General features: G+C 45.4%; 1 long non-coding RNA gene and 1 pseudogene across 1 annotated transcript in view; one reads left to right on the plus strand and one right to left on the minus strand.

The window, feature by feature from the left end:
- Positions 1 to 10056: 10056 nt before the first annotated feature.
- Positions 10057 to 10931, plus strand: LOC116551034 (annotated as a pseudogene).
- A 2236-nt stretch (positions 10932 to 13167) lies between these two features.
- Positions 13168 to 14442, minus strand: part of LOC116550760 — an 11005-nt gene continuing 9730 nt past the window's right edge. Inside the window, exon 3 of the long non-coding RNA XR_004268570.1 lies at positions 13168 to 13968. This is a non-coding gene — a long non-coding RNA (uncharacterized LOC116550760). The remainder of the gene's footprint in view (positions 13969 to 14442) is intronic.

Raw genomic sequence — 14442 nt, forward strand, 5'->3', positions numbered from 1 at the left:
AAAAACAAAAACACGAAGGCCTTTTAAATACAAACATGCACACATGCACACGTACATAGCCACATCTTGGATGTCAGCTTTTAATTAAGCTGACTCTCAACCACGGAGCTCATAAAAAAAATATATTTTTCCTTCCCAGAGTTCTCTCAGCAGGAATGGACCCAATACCTCCCATTTTTAAGTTTACACAGTATCAAAATGGACAAGACAGATACACAAACGAGTGGACAAACACAAGAGTGAGCTCAGGCAGAACGGACTCAAAACCAGCTCAAAACCTGATCTCAACCAAAATGCAAAGCAGCTGTCTGAGCGAGCCCTCCTGCTTCCCTTGGCAGTACCAGACAAATGGCTTAACAAGCCCAGATAGGAAAACCATAGGCTGCCGGCATACGAGCCAGTTCACTCATTCTCCATTCAATACTGATCTCCATTCTTCCCCAGAAGTGAAAGGGACGTGCAATTTTGTGCAACGGACAGCCCTCGGGAGGGTCCCCAGGAAAATCTCACCAGCAGCTGCTAAGATCCTCTTGAAAACAGTCTCATAGTGAACTGCTGGCTGCTGAATGCAACACCATCCCAGCGGCCTCCTGGCTCGCATGTCAAATTTTGTTCCCAGACCAAACCAATGGGCAGGCTGTTTATTTTCGTGGCCCAATAACAAGATGCAGATGAACTGGGAGAGATGGGACTTTTCATTTCTGTAAACAGTTACAGAGAGAAGGCCTGGAAATTATCACCAGAGCAACTCAAAATTACGTTTTCCAGGGCTTGTATACCTTCTAAGCTATATGTCTATGTGTAAGTCTGCATTCATCTAAAAACTAAGTGGTTAACTTCTTCTCATCTATAACTAAGGTCTGAGTCCTGAATATCTTCCTCTGGAGCCTCAGTAAATTTAATTAATCTAAATGGGTCCAGGTGCTGGGGTGATGATCCTTACCTGGCTTCCCACTAAGTCATGGAGGTTTGGGTGTTCTTTAAGGCTTGTTTGTGGAGGCCTGGGGAGTTTCTTCAGATCCCCAGTAAAACTTGTTTAATCCTAAACAGGTCCTGTTAAGAATTCCTTTGTTACCTCGTCATGCTTTAAAGACAGGAAAGGCCTGGGCAAAATTCTTGGTGGGCCTGTGTTACATTCCAGTCTTTGATTAAGGGCACTGGTTCTTGCAGCTTTTAATATTTAACTTACCCACCCAGTCAGTACTGAAATAGTTGTTACGGAAGCCTGCGTTACTGAGACCTGGCCTGCCACACCCCCACCTCAGCCTCGCAAGTAGCTGGGACTGCAGGTGTGTGTAACCACGACCAGCTGCAAAGTCCTCTTTCTAAGGTGCGTGGAAACAGTGAAGGGAAAACTAAGGCTATTTTTGCAAACAAACCATTTAGAGCTGAATAAACAACTGAAAGCAAGGACTATGGACTGCAGAGCCCCCATCAGGGGTCTGAGGCAGGACCCCAAAGGCAAATATGCTGATATTTCTGCAGCCAAATTCATCACGCTAAGTAGAACAAATATCCCACAAACAGTATTACAGCTTGCTTCCAGCTGATTTATATAGTAAAAAGTAGTTCATGAAATAGCAAGATAATCACATACCATAAATTTTCTAGTACTTCTTACTCCCAAGGAAAACATTCAGTAAAGCTTCAAACACATTCAGGATCAAGTGAAGCTAAATGTCTGTGTAAAAAAAAAAAAAAAGTCTATGTAAAAGCAAATAAAATTTCAGGACCCTCTAAATTTATTATGCCAACGGGCAGGTTAAGCCCTGGAGACTGAGTCAGTAGCATATGTGCAAATCCTGCTTCTTAGATTGCAGCTTCGCTGTCTTTGCCATGGTCCTTGTTCTTGACATGACTAGCAGCGATATGAAGAGCTGCAAAGTTTGAGATGTTCTGAAAAGCTGCAGAGTCATAGTATAAGATTTCTTTCTTTAATTTTGAGACAGGGTCTTGCTGTGTTGTCCAGGCTGGATTGAAATTCCTGAGTTCAGCCAGGTAGTGACTTATGCCTGTAATCCAGCACTTTGGGAGGCCGAGGCGGGCATATCACTTGAGGTCAGGAGTTTGAGACCAGCCTGACCAAAATGGTGAAACTTTCCCCCACCCCCATCTGTACTAAAAATACAAAAATTAGTCAGGTGTGGTGGCGGGCACCTGTAATCCCAGCTACTCAGGAGGCTGAGGCAGGAGAATCACTTGAACCCAGGAGGCAGAGATTACAGTGAGCAGAGATCACGCCATTGCACTCCAGCCTGGGCGACAAAGTGAGACTCCATCTCAAAAAAAAAAAAAAAAAAAGAACTCCTGAGCTCAAGTAATCCTCCTGCATCAGTCTCCCAGAGACCAGACCTCCTCCTTCCCATCCCTGACCTTTGTTACAGATTAGCTGCCTCCTTTATTGTCCTGTACGCAGCTCAGACCAGAGAGCACAAAGGCCTCATGACTGTTGCATCTTCCGTGTGGAAGGTTAAAAACACCTTTTTTTTTTTTTTTTTTTTTTTTGAGGCGGAGTCTGGCTCTGTCACCCAGACTGGAGTGCAATGGCATGATCTCTGCTCACTGCAATCTCTGCCTCCTGGGTTCAAGCAATTCTCCTGCCTCAGCCTCCTGAGTAGCTGGGCTTACAGGTGCATGCCACCACGCCTGGCTAATTTTTGTATTTTTAGTAGAGACAAGGTTTCGCCATGTTGGCCACACTGGTCTTGAATTCCTGACCTCAGGTGATCCACCCCCCTTGTCCTCCCAAAGTGCTGGGATTACAGGCATGAGCCACTGAGCCCAGCCAAATATCCCTTTCTTGAAAGAAAAAGACCACCTCGACTAATCAGACCATTGTAATTATGCATTAAAGCCTTATATAGAAAGATGTTGATTGCCCAGGCACGGAGGCTCATGCCTGTAATACCAGCACTTTGGGAGGCTGAGGTGGGCGGATCATGAGATCAGGAGATTGAGACCATCCTGCTAGCATGGTAAAACCCCTTCTCTACTAAAAATTAAAAAAAAAAAAAGCCAGGTGTGGTGGAGTGTACCTGTAATCCCTCCCAGCTACTCAGGCTGGGAGAATCGCTTGAACCCAGGAGGCGGAGGTTGCAGCAGGCCGAGATCGCGCCACTGCACTCAAGCCTGGGCAACAGAGCGAGACTCTGTCTCAACAAGAAGGAAAGAAAGAAAGTAAGAAAGAGAGAGAGAGAGAGAGAAAGAAGAAAGAAAGAGAGGAAGAGAGGAAGGGAGGGAGGGAGGGAGGGAAGAAGGAAGGAAGGAGGAAAGGAAGGAAGATGGATGCTGAAATTCCGGTAAGCAAGTGAGGTGAGATGGTGCCACTGCACTCTAGCCTGGTGAAAGAGCAAGACTCTATCTCAAAAATAAATAAATAAATAAGTAAATAAATAAATAAAATTAAAATCTTGGTCATCCAAAAAAAGAAATTCTGGTAAGCTTCCCTAAACTTTACCTATGCACGTGGTCCTGAACTTCTAGACTTCAGAACACCGACTTCCATTCTTTGGAATCTGTGCCTCCTGAGTGGCTGTACTTAAACTTTGCACTTGAATAAACTCTCCTTCAACTAGGTTCTGGCCCTTTTGATTATTTTAGGTTGACACCGGCATGGATTCATGCAGTGAGCCCGGGTATGTCTAGCTGCTTGGGGGTCTTGGGAAAGGGGGCCCAGCAGTAATGCCTTGCTGAGGTCATGGGGTTGGAGGCAGCATTGAAGCATGGGTTGAAGAAGAGTCTCTGAAGTCCTGAAGCCACACCATGTCAATGGGCTTCTCGGCACCTCCTCCCAAATCACCAGGGCCATGTCTAAGCATCTCTCTAACTCAGGGATTCTCCTGCTCACTGACAAATGTCCCTGAAGCCAGAAATTAGCAGCCCACAGATTATTGCCAGGTGTTCTGTGGGGGGTCCCCAGGGTCCACATCGTCCTCACCTTTCCCCTCCCATTCTCACTGGTATTCAGCCTATTCTAGCAATCTCTCCATCATGGAAGGCAGACACAAGAGGTGCCCCCTTTCAATGGCCAGCATTTCTTCTCTGCGACTTTCTCCCGACTTCCACTGTTGGCTGATAAACTTTGAGGGTAAATAACGCAGTTTGCGGCCGGGTGTGGTGGCTCATGCCTGTAATCCCAGCACTTTGGGAGGCCAAGGTGAGCAGATCACCTGAGGTCAGGAGTTTGAGACCAGCCTGACCAACATGAAGAAACCCCATCTCTACTAAAAATACAAAAAATTAGCCGGGCATGGTGACACATACCTGTAATCCCAGCTACTTGGGAGGCTGAGACAGGAGAATAGCTTGAACCCAGGAGGCAGAGGTTGTGGTAAACTGAGATTGTGCCATTGCACTCTAGCCTGGGCAACAAGAGCAAAACTCCATCTCAAAAAATAAAAATTAAAAAAAATTCGGTTTGCTATCAATTTCTGCCATAGGATGGGCTTTATCTCCAGGTTTGGTTTCAAGAATTGTTTTAGGTCGGGGCTTGGTGGCTCACACCTGTAATCCCAGCACTTTGGGAGGACGAAGCAGGCAGATCACTTAAGGTCAGGAGTTCGAGACCATCCTGGCCAACATGGTGAAACCCCGCCTCTACTAAAAATACAAAATAGCCAGACACACCTGTAATCTCAGCTACTTGGGGGGCTGAGGCAGGAGAATCACTTGAACCCGGGAGGTGGAAGTTGCAGTGAACTGAGATCATGCCACTGCACTCCAGCATAGACAACAGATCAAGACTCCATCTCAAAAAAAAAAAAAAAAATGGTTTTAGGTCAAAGTGCTCATGCAGTTGTGAAAGGAAAATATCTTGAGCTCCCAAAATCACTGAGCTGAAAGGAAATGTCAAGCTGGGAACTGCTTAAAGCACACCTGCCTCCCATTCTACTCCAAGTATCCCCTGTGCTCACTGAGATCAATGCAAATCTGATTGCCTCCTTTGGAAAGGCTAATCAGAAACTCAGAAGAAACCGACCACTTGTCTCTTACCTACCCATGACCTGGAAGCCCCCTCCTGCTTTGAGTCCCGCTTTTGCTTCAAGTTTTCCCACCTTTCCTGACCAAAACCAACGTTCATCTTACGTATGTTAATTGATGTCTCAGGTCTCCTGAGAGACCTGTATAAAATGTATACAACCAAGCTGTGCTCTGACTGCCTTGGGTACACGTCATCAGGATCTCCTGAGACTGTGTCACAGGTGTGCGTCCTCAACCTTGACAAAATAAACTTTCTAAATGACCTCAGACCTGTCTCAAATTTTCAGAGTTCACAGTCAACCAAGCGCACGTAGGAGCTGTCCACACCACCCGAGCATTTGCGACTGTGCGAATGGCAATCTTGTGAGTGAACTTCATCAGGAAGCCCTTTCTGTTAATGGCAGGATTCCCCCTTCCTCCAGAAAAGCATTTCTATTCACTCTTATTGGAGTGTAAAACTCCCTTCACAAATTGGTGAAAACTAAATGTCAGAAACATTGCTTTTCAGAAGACATTCAGGAAGGGAATGTGCGGAGCAGCTGTGCAGAAATAACAAAATGTTCGTTTTTCTTCCAGACCAGCTTATCTGCAGTGAATTCCTGGCACAGATACAAAGCATTTATTAAACCATGCATAAACATGTTTCGGATCCCCAGTAAACGTCCCTTTGCGTACTAGCATACACCGTCCACACCAGTGGCTTTTTCCAACACAACCAGCTTTGGTCAGCTTCATCCCGTGCATCCCCTCCTGGACGCCTGTTGTGACTCTCCCCAACCATCCTGCCTGTCTAGAAAGGAGCACAGGTGAAGCTGCCTGGCTCATGGGCCCCAAACTTGTTCTGACTAAGGTTTTGTTGTTTTTTGTTTTTGAGACAGGGCTTCTCTCTGACACCCAGGCTGGAGTGCAGTGGCACCATCTTAGCTCACTGCAGCCTCAACCTCCCTGGGCTCAGTGATCCTCCTACCTCAGCCTCCAGAGTAGCTGGGACTACAGGCATGTACCACCGTGCTTGGCTAATTCCTGTATTTCTTATAGAGATGGGGTTTTGCCGTGTTGGCCAGACTGGTCTTGAACTCCTGGGCTCAAGCAATCCACCTGCCTTGGTCTCCCAAAGTGCTGGGATTACAGGCGTGGGCCACCGTGCCTGGCTGAGACTAAGGTTTTCATAGGGTACAAATACATCAATGTAATTTTCAGCTGTTTCCTGATCAGAAGCTTTCCCATCACAGCTGTGCAGGTTGTTTTACACCAAGACGCTTCTTCAATATTCATGTTCACCCTTAAAGCTCAGTTCTTCCTGCTATATTCCAGCTCTTTCATAACCAACAGACCACTCCTTGACATATGGTGACTTCTGCATAGCCAACTACATTCCACCCATTCCTGGTCAAGATCTCCCTCCCTACGCCACACACCACTGGCCCTGTGTTTTCCATACTTCAATGGCTCTTGATAATCACAATTATTGTAAATCTTCAACTGTTTGTCAATTTTTTTTTTTTTTTAACACAGAGCGGGCCTTGCTATGTTGGCCAGATTCGTCTTGAACTTTTGATCTCAAGCAATCCTCCCACCTCGGCCTCCCAAAGTGCTAGGATTATAAGCATGAGCCACCGCGCACAGCCCAACTGCTTGCCTTTTGATTTTCTAAGTCATGGGGTCTTCCCAACATCACTGACGCTTTCTGCACTATGGACAAACAGAGTGTTTCTTTCTTTCTTCTTTTTTTTTTCCTCTTTTGAGATGGAGTTTCACTCTCGTTGCCCAGGCTGGAATGCAATGCTGCGACCTCAGCTTACCGCAACCTCTGCCTCCTGGGTTCAAGCAATTCTCCTGCCTCAGTCCCGTGAATAGCTGGGATTACAGGCATGTGCCACCACGCTTGGCTAATTTTGTATTTTTAATAGAGATGGGGTTTCACCATGTTGGTCAGGCTGGTTTTGAACTCCTGACCTCAGATGATCTGCCCGCCTTAGCCTCCCAAACTGCTAGGATTATAGGCATGAGCCACTGCACCCAACCTCAAAGAAAGTGTTTCTATGTGTCCCTCCCACAGTGAGCAATGGGTACGTGTGACCCTTTTTGTATGAATTCATAGTGCAATTAAACCAAGGTCACAAAAGGCCAAGTGCATTTTAAAAATTAAAACACACACAATGTCAGCGACCAGCAGAGGTGCCTGTACCGGGAGTGCTGGGATGCTGCAAACAGCTCAGGTCAGGTCAGCTTTTGAAGCAAATATTGGCACCAAATTTACAGGGGGAAAAAGCCTTTCCATTTTCACAGCGTTTTGCATTTGGAATTGCTGATAAGGGCCTGTGGACATCTTCCATCATGGAATCAGGATAAAAAGACAGAACTGGAGTCCTTAAAGCAACCCCCGTCTGGTAGGACAGAGATGTCAACACTGCATTACAGCCTCATTCAACAAGGGCAGTTTATGATGCCTCATGGGCACCTACTGAGTGCCAAGCTTCACCCACTCCTCTAAGGCAGGTTGGCTGATCCTGTTAGCCAAAGGAAACCCTGAGTCCAGAGAACTTCATAAGCAAGGTCACAAAGCAGGAAGTGGTAAAGCAGGAAGTGGTAAAGCAGGATATCAGATCCAGATCTGTTCAACCCTTGCAGGTAAGGAGGGAAGGCTGTGAGAACCCAAAATGCACTGCGCATCTGGGAGGGAGATGACTCCGAGGAGGTCTCAAGGGCAAAGCTGGAGTGCTGGGAAGAAGGGCGTGGCCAAGGGCCCAGGAAGCACACACTGTGCACAGGTGGGAGGCTTCCAGGACCAGGAGCTGAAGGTTGCCTGGCACACTCCGGGGACTGGGAGCCATGGAGAGTTCCCAGGAAGAATGGAATCTGCATTTTCCACACAGCCCTCTGGCAGAGGGGCAAATGGTGACCTAGAAAAGGAGGAAACAGCATAGAAACTGCTATGGTGATCCAGGTACACTCAGGAATAGCCAAGAGGAGGAAGAGGAGCAGACATGGTTGAGAGAAGTCAAGGAAGTGGAATGGATGTGAGTCAAACAACTAAGGGCAACCCAGGGGGGCTTAGGCTGTGGAAGACTGGCATTCACTAAATGCTTGAACAGGCGGTCAAGAGATGGGAGGAGGAGGATAAAATGAAGTCAGCTGGAGACATGTTGAGCTGAGGTGTCTGGCAGACTTCTAAGTGGAGATCTGTCTTCCGAATTTGTGTCTGTGTACCTGCCACAGTATCTGACACATCAAACATGCCCCCCAAAATGTAAGATGGATGGATGGATGGATGGATGGATGGATGGATGGATGGATGGATGGGTGGATGGGTGGATGGGTGGATGGGTGGTAGATGAAAGGACAGATGGACAAATGGATGGATAGATGGATGGATGGATGACTCAGTGGATGGATGGATGGATGAATAAATGGGTGGGTGAAAGGACAGATGAATGAATGACTGGGTGGTGGGTGGATGGATGGATGGACAGATGGATGGATGGATGGATGGGTGGATGGATGGATGGATGGGTGGATGGATGGATGGGTGGATGGGTGGATGGGTGGATGGGTGGTGGATGAAAGGACAGGTGGACAAATGGATGGATAGATGGATGGATGGATGACTCAGGGGATGGATGAATGAATAAATGAGTGGATGAAAGGACAGATAGATGAATGGATGACTGGGTGAGTGGGTGGATGGACGGATGGACAGATGGATGTATGGATTGATGGGTGGATAGGTGGATGGGCAGGTAGATGAAAGGACAGATGGACAAATGGATGGATAGATGGATGGATGGATGGCTCAGTGGATGGATGGATGAATAAATGAGTGGATGAAAGGACAGATAGATGAATGGATGACTGGGTGAGTGGGTGGATGGATGGATGGACAGATGGATGTATGGATTGATGGGTGGATAGGTGGATGGGTGGTAGATGAAAGGACAGATGGACAAATGGATAGATAGATGGATGGATGACTCAGTGTATGGATGGATGGATGAATAAATGGGTGGGTGAAAGGACAGATGGATGAATGAGTGAGTGGGTGGACGGATGGAATGATGGATGGATGGATGGACTAATAGACAAATGGGTGGATGGATAGATGGGTGAATAGGTGGGTGAAAGGAGAGATATATGAATGAACAGATAAAGGGAAGTATGAATTCTCAACTTTAAATAATGAGATTTAGAAAATATAATTAAGTACAAAGTTTATTCAAGCCCAAAGCTTAAGGATGCCCATTTGGGAGCCTAATTCAAGTTGCCCTGAACAGATGCTCCAATGAGCAGCAGTAAGTGGGTCTTCTTTTTTTTGAGACAGGGTCTCACTCTGTCACCCAGTCTGGATTGCCATGGTATGATCACAGCTAACTGCTGCCTCAACCTCCCAGGCTCAAGCCATCCTCTCTCCTGAACCTGCCTCAGTAGCTGGGACCACAGGCACATACCACTATGCCTGGCTATTTTTTTTTATATATAAAGATAGGGTCTCATTATGTTGTCCAGGATAGACAAGCAGATTTGTAAGGGAAAAAGAAGAGGCAGTCCCCAAGTTGCTCCCAAGAATTTATATTAAACTAGCAGAAGCTATTGATTAGCTATGCATTGTTCCTTGTATCACAAATTCCATGTGAACATCAAGATAATGGGTGAGGCAGCCTGTCAGGAGCAAAAGTGTCTCCAAACAATTGACCCTGGCATGAGCACAGGAGGGTGGAGGTGAATGGAGCATGACTAAAGTCCCATACTCCCGGCCGGGTGTGGGGGCTCATGCCTGTCATCTCAGCACTTTGGGAGGCTGAGGTGGGTGGACCACTTGAGGTCAGGTGTTCGAGACCAGCCTGGACAACATGGTGAAACCTCATCGGTACTAAAAATTCAAAAAAATTGGCCAGGTGTGGTGGTGCATGCCTGTAGTCTCAGCTACTTGGGAGGCTGAGGAAGGAGAGTCACCTGAGCCTTGGGAGGACAAGGCTGCAATGAGCCATGATCTAGCCTGGGTGACAGAGTAAGAACCTATCTCGCATGAAAATAAATAAATATTGGAAGAAACAGGAGTGTGGCGTGACCTCTGGAAAGCAAAAGGAAACAAGGAACCATGTGACCATGGAGCGAATGCTTAGTCTCAGATATCACAGGCTTCAAGAAAAGGACAGATTAAAACTTAAAGAAAAGAAGGATCCATGGCTGGGTGCCGGTGGCTCACGCCTATAATCCCAGCACTTTGGGAGGCTGAGGCAGGTGGATCACGAGGTCAGGAGGCTCCAGACCAGCCTGGTCAACATGGTGAAACCCCGTCTCTACCAAAAATACAAAAATTATCTGGGTGTGGTGGTGGGTGCCTGTAATCCCAGCTACTCAGGAAGCTTAGGCAGAGAATTGCTTGAACCCGGGAGGTGGAGGTGGCGGTGAGCCGTGATCACGCCACTGCCCTCCAGCCTGGGCGACAGAGCGAGACTCCGCCTCAGAAAAAAAGAAAAAAGAAAAGAAGGATCCCAGTGCATTAAAGGAAAGCAAAGTTCCCCAACACCATTACTGCTTATTTTTCCAGTATAATACACAGCTGAACCCACCTTACCACAGGCTCATTGATACCAACTGTATCAACTTTTCCATAAAAGCCAAACTGGACTTGGTACAGTAAGTATGGACTGTCTGTATGCCAAGTGTATTCCTTGTATCACTGACTGTGTAATAGCAGAAAGGGAGAAACCGGCACAGAAGTATCAAGTGGCTCTAAGGATCACCAAGGACCCACAATTTGAATGATTACATGTACACACAAAGGAACCTGTGCAGATGACTGCTTAGTACAGAGAGTAACTCAACGTGTTACATTGTGGCCACAGTGGACCAAGACCTTAAAAGAAGAATCTGCAAGATTCCTGATCATGTACATTTCTAACCATAGATACAACATTGAACGGATCCCAGAAGATTATGGTGTCCCTTGATTCTAATTCTTACAAGATGTAGTTCCTCTGCCTTTCTTCAACCAACTTTCGCTTGTTGCCAGTTCATTACAAATACAATAACGTGAATTATTATTCTGTTGACCTATTTGCTCTATTATGAGCTGAGGATGGTTAAATATGCTCACTCTTTTTTCTTTTTTTTCAGACCAAGTTTCCCTCTTGTTGCCCAGGCTGGGGTGCAGTGGTGCGATCTTGGCTCACTGCAACCTCTGCCTCCCAGGTTCAGGTGATTCTTCTGCCTCTGCCTCCCCAGTGGCCAGGATTGCAGGCACACGCCACCATGCCCGGCTAATTTTTTTTTTTTTTTTTTGGTATTTTTAGTAGAGAGAAATACTTTTTTTTTTTTTTCTTCTTGAGATGGAGTCTTGCTCTGTCACCCAGGCTGGAGCACAGTGGCGTGATCTCGGCTCACTACTACCTCCACCTGCTGGGTTCAAGCGATTCTCCTGCCTCAGCCTCCTGAGTGGCTGGGATTACAGGCATCCACCACCATGCCCAGAAAATTTTTTGTATTTAACCTAACTTTTCTATTTTTAGTACAGAAAAATATGCCTCAGCCTCCCAAGGTGCTGGGATTGCAGGTGTGGGCCACAGTGCCTGGCCTGCTCACTTTTTGATGCTGTTGTGAAATTGATATTTTGTCTAATAAAAATTTTAGGCCAGGCACTGTGGCTCGCACCTGTGGTCCCAGCACTTTGGGAGGATGAGGTGGGCGGATCACCTGAGGTCAGGAGTTTGAGACCAGCCTGGACAACATGGCAAAACACAATCTCTACTGAAAATGCAGAAAAAAATTAGCTGGGTGTGGTGTCACGTGCCTGTGATCCCAGCTACTGGGGAGGCTGAGGAGGGACGGTCACTTGAGCCCAGGAGGCAGAGGTTGCAGTGAGCCAAGACTGCACCACTGCATTCCAGCCTGGGTGACAGAATGAGACTGTCTCAAAAAAAAAAATTAATGACAGTCAAAGGGCACAAAATCTCAGGAAGAATATGTTTTGTACTTTTTTTGAGTTCTGTTGTACAGTGTGGTGCATATACTTAATAATGGAGTATTATACATTTCAAAATTGATATTCTCATTACAGAAATGTATCTGAAGTACTGGATATGTTAACTAGCTTGATTTAATTATTCCACATTATATCTACAATTTATGACATCATTTTGTAACCTATAAATTTATACCATTATAAATTGTCCATTTACAAGAAAAATTTTTTGTTGCATCTTTTTAGAAATCAGATACTCTGATGATTGCTCACATGATTTGATGGTCATTGATTTATACTGACTTACTCAACAAACATTTATTAAATGTAGAAAAAGAAAAATAAATAAACAAACAAATAAATAAAAATAAGAAATACCTGAGATTGGGTAATGTATAAGAAAAGAGGCTTAATTGGCACATGGTTCCACAGGCTTTACAGGAAGCCTGGCGCCGGCATCTGCTCAGCTTCGAGGGAGGCCTTAGGAAGCTGACAATCAGGGCAGAAGGTAACGGGGGAAAGCAGGAACATGAGAGAGAGAGGGCAAGAGAGTGGCAGGTGAGGGACCACATACTTTTAAACAACCAGATCTCATGAGGACTCACTCACTGTCATGAGGATAGCACCAAAGGGATGCTGCTGAGCCATTCATGAGAAACCCACACCTTTGATCCATCACCTCTCACCAGGCCCCACCTCTAATGTTGGGGATTATATTTCATTATCAGATTTGGGTGAGGACAAATATCCAAATTATGTTGGGGATGGATACCTCTCAGTGAGGAATCTGAAGAAAGCCAAAAGCTAAATGGGGAAGGTATCACAGGGTGGCAAAACGAGACCTCAGTCATCAATTTATATAGCTGCTGTTGCCTGCGGAATCGTCTCTAGTCTTCAGAGTACCATGAATCTGGTTTTCTTAGGAGAAGCAAAACAATAAAAGATATGGCCAGGCACAGTGGCTCACATCTGTAATCCCAGCACTTTGAGAGGCATAGGCGGGTGGATCACCTGAGACCAGGAGTTCGAGGCCAGCCTGGCCAACATGGTGAAAACCTGCCTCTACTAAAAATATAAAAAATTAGCTGGGCATGGTGGTGGGCACCTGTAATCCCAGCTACTTGGGAGGCTGAAGCAAGACAATCATTTGAACCAGGAAGGCAGAGGTTGCAGTGAGCCAAGATATCGCACCATTGCACTCCAGCTTGGACAGAGCAAAACTCCATCTCAAAACAAAAACAAAAAACAAAAAAATGAGAGATACATAGTAGAAATATAATACACATAAGAATTATAATCAAAAAGAAATGTGTATGCCTGAACAGAAAAATTCAATTTATGAATGAACTAAAAACATCATAAAGAAAATTAAAACCCAGCCCTTCTTTAAAGACTTGTAGCCAGGAAATAATTAAGGATTGTAGGAAAATAATAAAAACTCAGAAACAGTCATCAGGCTGGAATCTAATAGTAGGTATACAACAGTTTTCTTCTGAAACTTAACTTTTCTCTCTCCAACTGCCCATTTCTACCAAAAATAAATCTTAGTGGGACCAAGTTACTTGTAAAATAAGTTTTAGCACTATACTCAGACTCATTATTTGTATAAAGTGGAACAAGAATTGTGACTGACCATAAAGGTTCTTTTCCAGTTGGCTTTGAGGAATTTTCTTAGAGAATTTCAGGTTAGACTTTTTAAAGCCTTGAGGGTTTGAAAAGCCACAGATTGATTCATCACCAGATTGTGCCTGTAAAACCTGCATTAACTGGGTGAGTTCCTCTTTTCTCAAGGCCCCAAAATATTCTGAGGTTCCTGGACCTATCAGAAAGGGAAATTATTTACTTACCTTAAGGTCAGGAACCTTGTAAGGGAACTGTATAGACAAGGTACATGGCCAGTCTTTCCAAGTAGCTTTTTATTGGCTCTATAAAGCCAACCTCAATTCCTCAAAGCAGTCTGGTCATATCTGAAAGTTCACCACTCCAGGCAAAGCCTTGGTAGAATATCCAGTGTCTTCAATTTTGTCCTGTTAACAAGGGATAAATTTTTTTTACTAAAATTATGCAAATAACTATACTACAGTAAATTAAGAATACTCATTAATAGTTTCTGCTTTTGGAGAAATCAGTACAAAGAAAGGTCAATGCTTCAATTTTGCTCATAAAAAAATACTTTACCCAGTGGCTATAAGCTCTAAACAGATTTTTTTTTTTTAAGTTTTTGGCCAGGTGTGGTGGCTCACACCTGTAATCCCAGTACTTTGGGAGGCCAAGGGGGGCAGATCACCTGACGTCAGGAGTTTGAGGCCAGCCTGGCCAATATGTCTCTACTAAAAATACAAAAAATTAGCCAGTCATGGTGGCACACACCTATAATCCCAGCTACTTGGGAGGCTGAGGCAGAAGAACAGCTTGAACTCAGGAGGCAGAGGCTGCAGTGAGCAGAGATGGCGCCACTACACTCCAGCCTGGGCAACAAGAGCAAAACTCCAACTCAAAAA

Source organism: Sapajus apella, unplaced genomic scaffold (assembly GCF_009761245.1).
Source record: "Sapajus apella isolate SASKATOON/1434 unplaced genomic scaffold, GSC_monkey_1.0 scaffold8, whole genome shotgun sequence".
Lineage (NCBI taxonomy): Eukaryota > Metazoa > Chordata > Mammalia > Primates > Cebidae > Sapajus > Sapajus apella.